We start from the raw sequence: 8,196 nt of genomic DNA on the forward strand, positions 1-8,196 counted from the left end.
TCTTTTATATTTTTACTTTTTACTTTCGGATCAACAGGGGGGCCTTGGCCCCCCTTTCCCCCCCCCCCCCTAACTACGCCACTGCGCGCCACTCGCACGGCATCACGCCTAGGTGCTTGGCCTGAGCACAGGCACTTGGAACGTCTCAATAAAAAAAATTATGGTAAATAAACACGAAATGTATTTACTACCAGTCTTTTTTTATTCATGTTGTTTGTGCACAGGGCGTGCAGGCGGTGTACTTGTGTTGCAGATGAGCATTTGACCGGCATTTACGGGTAATTATCGGCAATAATAGGCGAAATAGAGTAGAGAAACATTAAGACTTTGGTAGTAAATGTTTATTTACCTTTTTTTTATTGAGACGTTCCAAGTGCCTGTCTGAGCGCATGCAGCAGGGCTACAGGAACATTTTCACAACGATGATGTTAAATTTGACAACAGCGGTGCACCACTGACACTGTGCCTCTTATATATAAGAACCTTGCTATTATACTGTCAAGCTTATCAAGAGTATTAAGTAGCTCTTGATACTGTCTATATATATTTGAAACTGTACACATATTTTGAAACAGCACGATCATGTATTGAAATTGTCTAGGTGACCTAGCTCTCTATGGGTGCTGTATTTTTTGTGTCAATTATATTGCATATGGAATGAATTCATAGCCACGACTGTATCTATGCATGACATATATTTGAATGGTTTGGTGTCATTTTGGATCGTGTCTGGAATAAGTTTAGCATTAGCATATATATATAGTTTCATGAAATATTTCAGGTTTACCTTTTATTGTTTTCCAAGAAGTCGTGTACCTGTGTGTGAACAGGGCACATTTCATTCATTCTAATTTTGTATATTCTAGAAACTCCCTTACCCATCCTTATGTCTCATTATTTATTGTAAACATGTGTCATAAGGCACATGATTATTCACAGTGTCACAGCGTTTCACCGGGGTGTTCGCGTGACCCCATACTGAGAATGCAAATTTATTCTGCTTACTGGTATTGCTGCCGCGTAGTTTCCGCCGCAGTGGAGTTGTTGGTCTTATTAGCCTCGTTCACACGAGACCTCGTATTTCTGAAATACCAGATTTATTTGCGAAATACCGAATCTGAGACAAATACGCGGCTGAGCGTTCACACGCGGATTCGCGGCTCCAGAAATACGGTATTTGCGAGCTGCGAGCTGCTTTGAACAATCAAGCAAACAATGCGAAATAAACAATACCCTCGTTCACACGAGACCTCGTATTTCTGAAATACCAGATTTGCGAAATACCGTATCTGAGACAAATACGCGGCCGAGCGTTCACACGCTGATTCGCAGCTCCAGAAATACGGTATTTGCGAGCTGCGAGCTGCTTTAAACAATCAAGCAAACAATGCAAAATAAACAATGCAATGCGCACCAACTACCGATAAAATACGTAGACTGGTCCACGCTCGACAGTTCCACTCGCGTTACACTGGACCAGTCTATAAAATACGCGGCTTCAGAAATCCGGTATTTAGCGTTCACACGAGGAAATGCGCGGTCCAAGAAATCTGGTATTTCTCAAGCACGGCAAATTATTCGGGGTCTGGGAAGCCTCGTATTTACATGAAATACCGGATCTGTTTAGATACCGTATTTCTTGGGCCTCGTATTTTGCCTCGTGTGAAACGATAAATACCGGAGTTGCTGCTACGTTCTGAACGCGCGCTATGCAATGCGCCACCAACTGCGTAAAATTACGTTCAGACTGGTTCCGCGCTCGACAGTTCACTCGCATTACACTGTGGAACTTGTTCGAGCGGCGGAACCAGTCTAAAAATACGCGGCCTTCAGAAATCCGGTATTAGCCGCACACGAGGAAATTGCCGGTCCAAGAAATCTGTATTCTCAAGCACGGCCAAATTATTCGGAGGGCGTCTGGGAAGCCTCGATATATTACATGAAAACCGGATCTGTTTAGATACCGCTATTCTTGGACGCGCATTTGCCTCGTGTGAAACGCTAAATACGGATTTCTTGCTACGTGTGAACGCGGCTTATTATTAAGAAAGTGAAGTGTTGAGAAGACCATAACACTGCAGCCGGAGTGCCTGGCTTGTTACGTGGCTGTTTTTTTTTTTGTAAGAACTATCGAGACAAGATGTTATTTTGCCAAAATCTTACCGGGCCATCTTGCTGAGCGTCATGCACAAACGGCTTAGAATAATATAGTGAACACGAAATCCGGGTCGGCTCTGTTCGTGGAGCCGGAACTAGCTGTAGTATAGGTCTACAGTGTGACTGCATGCAGTGAGTTATTCATCTCGTGGATGAACTCGACTTTTCACTCGTTGCTGTGAGGTGCTGTAACCTCCATTCTGTCACAGCGATGTGTAATACCAGTAGTGTAAATATAGAGATACTCTGATAGAGATAGATATCTCTATATTATACACTCCTGTAATATATTTAACAAGGAACAGTAGCCTCTAGGTTCTAGGGTTATATTTCAGCTAATTTAGGTTATAATTGCGCTATCATAAAAATTTCATGTTATCACCATTAGAATATTTTATAAAAAATGTTTTAAAACAAACGACCTACAGTTTGCATTTCAACGACTGGGTGGCGCACCAAAGCGCACGATCTGAGAATGTTGCGCAAAACACTTTCCAGCCAAGGCTACAGACGAGGGTATTTCTTATTTATTGCTTTAAAATGCAAAAGGATTCGTAATACACGTATGTACTTATAATTATCTTATACTGTATAAGATAATCTTATACATGTATCTTATAAACGACTATATGTTAGTTCATAATATGGATAAATTTGCCCTACATGACCACATCGTTCGGTTAAATAGCATTTAGCGTATAAATATAATTGCAAGCTTTTGTGATTAGCCCTCGGTCATTTACCTGCAAAAATAAAAATGGTCAAATACGGCACTTTTTCAGGGTGCAGCACGGTTCGCGGGTGTCACTGGCCGCCGTTCAAGATTCGTAGGTTGATGTGTAAATAATTAACTTAAAGTCATCTGGGACAAAATAACATGTGCGGTATAGACGATTATGTTATACAGTAAGTACAGTGATGCAGTCAAATCCTAAGAGGCTACATGTCCTTTAAGATACCTCCGCGCAAGCGGAGGTCATGTAATCGGTCCTCGGGTGTGTTCGTGTGCTGTGTTCGTGTGGTGTGTGTAGGCGCTTGCGCGCATCGATTCAGCAGGTCAGCTCGCCTTATGTGTCCAAGTCAGTCAGCCAGCTTGCCTTAGGCGTCCAGTCAGCAGCAGCGCGCAGGCGAGGCCAGTTGTTATACACATACATGTTACATCGCTCGCGGAGGTTAGCACCTCCGTGAGTGCGCCTCTGTCTAGTTTATAGATAATGATTATTGAATTAATCCTGGTTATACAACGTGTTGTGTGATATTAGGTGGATGTCACGTTCATCGATGTATACTCGATCAACCTTATTGACATGTGGGCTCGAACCTAAGCGCTTGATTATCAAAATCCTATCATGATTATCGGAAGAAAAAAAAAAAAAAAAATTCAGGAAATTTAACTGGTAAAGACTTGCAACAAAAACGTATACAGAGTATATCACTTTATTAACATATACATTACTATACACACAGTACTTAGTAAACAGTGCAAAACAAACAGTAAACAGGGCTTAAACAAGCAATATCTGCACACGCACGACACTTACCACACGCGAGGCATTCACCAACCCCGAGTAACGATTGTAACCGATAACAACATCGATTGACATATCGACAGTATTGGTATATATATCTAATTATAATAATAGTATAGATTATTCCAGAGTTCCATAATTGATAAATGTTCTCCATGTATATCGAACCTGATATTATGTAGTGGTTGTAAAGCAGGTGTGAGAGATGCGGGAGTTGTAATGGTATAGGGCGATATTATTGAGCAAAAATGTGAATGGGGCCAGTAAAACAGCCAAAAGTAGTTCACAGCATGAAACCCGTTTCCCCAATTTAACCATAAAACTAACTGCGTAGTGAGCGCAGCTCTGTGCTTTTTGTATTTTTTTTTTTCTGTCAGCTGGGCACTGGTGAACGTTCAATAAAAGAAGATGGGTAAATAAACACGAATGTAATTTCCTACCAAATTCGCTTAATACCCAAGAATATAGCTTGTTTCTCTACTCTTTTCCGCTATTATGTGTGATAATTCCCTGTTGAATGCCGTTCAAAGGCTCCTCTGCAACACAATTAAAAGTACACCGCACGCACGTCGCTGTGCACAAACAACACGGATATACAAAACATATATATATATATATATATATAAGAAGAGGGCAAGAACAACAATAATATTATATAATATATATATATAAGAACTATATTCTTGTTGTTTGTGCACAGTGGCGTGCGTGCGGTGTACTCATGTGTTGCAGAGGAGCATATGAATGGCATTAGGCAAAAGGGGATAATACAGAAACCTTTGGTAGTAAATACATTTCGTGTTTATTTAATACCATCATTTTACTATTGAAAAGTGCCTGGGCTTGTGTCCTGTTAGGCAATTGCGATAAGAACTATAGGTGAATGGTAGCTCTGTAGACCCGTTCAGGTCATGCTAGCATTGCGCGGTGCCATTGGTTTGCGTGAGGATGTGCTAACGGCAGGTATATATGCTTATCATTTCAGGCATATAGGTAAAAGTGGGTGTACGACAACAGTCGAGATGTACGGCATATCTCAACTTCTACTGGTGGTAAAGAAGAATGCATTGCTCCGACGCCGGCAGCCTGTTAGTATACTGGTCACTCAGTTCATTTTTCCGTTTGACACAGTGACACTATATATTTAAACAACAAGAATGTACAATGTAACCCACGTTTTAGTGCGGGTACAGTGTATATATATTATATGTACGTGTACCATGCATCCATGTGGAACGATTTAAAAGCAGAGCAGACAGGTTGTACCTGTTGTATGTATTTTATATAGTTTGAAGTTCGCAACAATGCTTTTCGCTTTCGGAAAGTAAATGGTCTCGCAATCTCGAGAGCGAGTGCGTATCCTTGGATTACATAGTATAGCTTATAGCGGTAAAATACAGGCAATCCTGTTACCGTAGTACAACTCTTCCCATGAGCCACTGCGCGAACACGTAGAAATGAGATGCGCACGCGGGTTTCATTGTACGCGAGTTTCATTGTGGTTGGTCGTGTTCCAGTTTCCAGGCTGCATTTAAATTCAAATTGGAAGTTTTATTACAAGATGCTGAAGTGATTAACTGTAATAATCTTAAAACCCAACATTGTTTTATCTTTTTATAAGCCGCGCGTTGTGTCCGTAGAATGGTTGTAGCATTGATATTGCACTAGCAACTTAGCAAGTATGTGTCACAGAAATAGTCAGGCAGGCAGAAAGGCGAAGGAGAACAGAGGAAAGGGAAACAGATACACGGACAGGAAGTCGAGCGGATAGTTGGACGGATGGACAGAAAGATTATAGATAGAAAAATTGGACAAACAGACAGACAGTCAGAGAAGGACAGGCAGGCAGGCAGACATGCAGGCAGACAGGCAGTGAAAAAATACATTATACAGATAGAGTGGAGAGTTAAAAGTTCTCAAGCCTCCACTCTTATACAGTAATTCTAGTTATTGTGAAGATTATGTGACTTAGACTTAACAATAAATAGTAAAAATTTTAAAAAATCCATCCATATTTATGATGTAACAAAAGTGAGAACAATATACAATACCCAAGGAAATCTGGATTAATACTTTATACAATAATTAAATTGTATACTGACTATGGTATCATATGGAACTAAATGGTATTCTGACTACTTGTAAATGAATCAAATCCAGACACGTGAAGTGATAGGTAAAAATGCGGAATTTGATAACAAACTCGAAGCCTGGAAGCCTAGTACACCGAGTTCTTGCTTATCATCCTGGCTACATTCTTATGTAATCAATTTTCCCGTATAGGAAATCCATGAAATGCACTATATGGTTACACCTCCCAGCTTCCCTTTGCCCCACATATACGTAAACATATAGAAGATAAAGTCATTGGAATTTTTACAGAACATGATATACAATCCTAAAAGAGAAATAACCTAAATTAATGTTTAATTAATAAGATAATAATATGATGTAGAATAGTATATAATAGGTAGAGGAGAGGAGGGTGACGATCAGGTTACTGAGATTTGAGTACATGGCTCCCCTTGCTTAGAATTTATTTTTTTCCCTTGCTTATATTTATAATTAATATCACGATAAGGAGAAGATAACGAGAATTGCTAAACTCGAGTGAAGCAGTGCACATTGTGAACATTTTGAACAAGCGTCATGTATCACAATATTTTGATGTCAGGATATCACAATATTTTGATGTCAGGATATCACAATATTTTTAGCATATTTCTTCCTAGTCTAGACAGGTAATCAATTATTCCAGATAATAAGTATGTTCAAGATGAGTTTAATTAAGGAAAAAGTCTGATAAACAATCGATAGGACAAATGATGATTTAAGAAGATACATGAGAAAGAGTGTATATATACCTTTTTTAAATATAAAAAATATGATAATTAAGCGACACCAATTAAGCAGGCAATTGTAGTCGTTTTTTACAGCATGCATCATTATGTTGTGCAATCTCACTCAGATAAGCTAAAAAAACATGTACATTGTTTACAGGGTCTTTTAGCATTTGAACTGTTATGGCCATTGACTGTATTTGTGATACTGTGGATCTTGAGAAAGGAGATCCCACCAGTACCTGTACCAAACTGTAAGTACTTCGATCCCTAAATTATATTACTCTAACTATTTATAAGCACATAAACAGGCCTCATATAGGATCATCAATCAAGTTGTATCCTGTGGTGAGTGCTGACAGATTTGTCATTATTCGCCCCTGTTTGTATGGCATGGTATATTTTGCACATCTGTTCGTTACGAGTGTTTGATTGTTTTACGTATGTTAGGAGTATGTTGTAGGATTATGAGAGAGAGAGAGAAAGAGAGCGTGAGAAAGAGAGAGTGAGAGAGCCAGAGAGAGAGAGAGAGAGAGAGAGAGAGAGAGAGAGAGAGAGAGAGAGAGAGAGAGAGAGTGGGAGAGTGGGAGAGTGGGAGAGTGGGAGAGTGGGAGAGTGAGTGAGGAGTGAGAGAGTGAGAGAGTGAGTGAGAGAGTGAGAGAGAGAGAGAGAGAGAGAGAGAGAGGAGATGAGAGTGAGAGTGAGAGTTGAGAGTGAAGTGAGAGTGAAAGTGAGAGGTGAGAGTGATGAGTGAGAGTGAGAGTGAGCAGGTGAGAGAGAGAGTGAGAGAGAGAGAGTGAGAGTGAGAGTGAGAGTGAGAGTGAGAGAGAGAGAGCGAGAGCGAGAGAGCGAGAGGCAGACAGAGAGACGGGGGGGGGGGAGAATAAGAAAGATTGCGAAGGTGTAGCAAGAATTCCTTGGCTTGGAGATAAGTGTAACAGAAGATGCAACGAAAACTCTTGAATCAGGGAATAAGTTTCAGTGAACTATGGGGTTTCAGTAACAGGTAGTGGTATCTTTTAGGGTATGGTGTATGTATCAATACAGCTGTGGCACTGTGTCATTAGAATCTTATTCCTCTGCTCATCACTGGATTTTATACCCAGGCATCAGCCCTTCACAACACAACTTGTGTCATCTTTAAATCTAATCACATGGTATCCATCCCGTTGAATCAGTAGTAGTCTATATAGTTCCTTGTTGTTTTTCATTTTTTATTCACAGCCAATTGCTGACACTTCAGTGATACGGATTACGACCCGAAATCTCAATTTAGCTAGCACCCTAGATCATTTAGCTTATATCAACAAATAACCTAAGTACGCAATTCATGGAATTGCTGGATTAATTGCATATTGACTATCTAATAGGAAACAATTAGTTTCTGAGGCTCGCTAAATTCTGAGACGTTGAACATTTAAGCTGTTGTTGTTCCACGTGGTTATACTCTTAATCCACCTAATTTCTTGGTCTACACAAACGATCTGTTCTAGTCCAATTATCAGATTATGTGCAGATGACTCCAATATATATTTGGCACTCAGTTAAGTATCCTTATTCCCCGGGCCCTATTCGCCCTATTTTTTAAACCCAGTTTATGCTTATGGACGCACTGTAGACGGTAAATGCCACTTTCCGAACAATAACATGATCAAGAGCGTATTAAGAAG

General features: G+C 40.1%; 1 long non-coding RNA gene across 1 annotated transcript in view; it reads left to right on the plus strand.

Moving 5' to 3' along the window:
• LOC106813533 overlaps positions 1 to 7,513 on the plus strand; it is an 11,083-nt gene extending 3,570 nt beyond the window's left edge. The window contains exons 2-4 of the long non-coding RNA XR_001394481.1: positions 4,672 to 4,774; positions 6,687 to 6,784; positions 7,503 to 7,513. This is a non-coding gene — a long non-coding RNA (uncharacterized LOC106813533). The remainder of the gene's footprint in view (positions 1 to 4,671; positions 4,775 to 6,686; positions 6,785 to 7,502) is intronic.
• The last annotated feature ends 683 nt before the right edge of the window (positions 7,514 to 8,196 follow it).

The sequence above is a fragment of the Priapulus caudatus genome, unplaced genomic scaffold (assembly GCF_000485595.1).
Source record: "Priapulus caudatus unplaced genomic scaffold, Priapulus_caudatus-5.0.1 Scaffold788, whole genome shotgun sequence".
NCBI classification, from domain to species: Eukaryota; Metazoa; Priapulida; class Priapulimorpha; order Priapulimorphida; family Priapulidae; genus Priapulus; species Priapulus caudatus.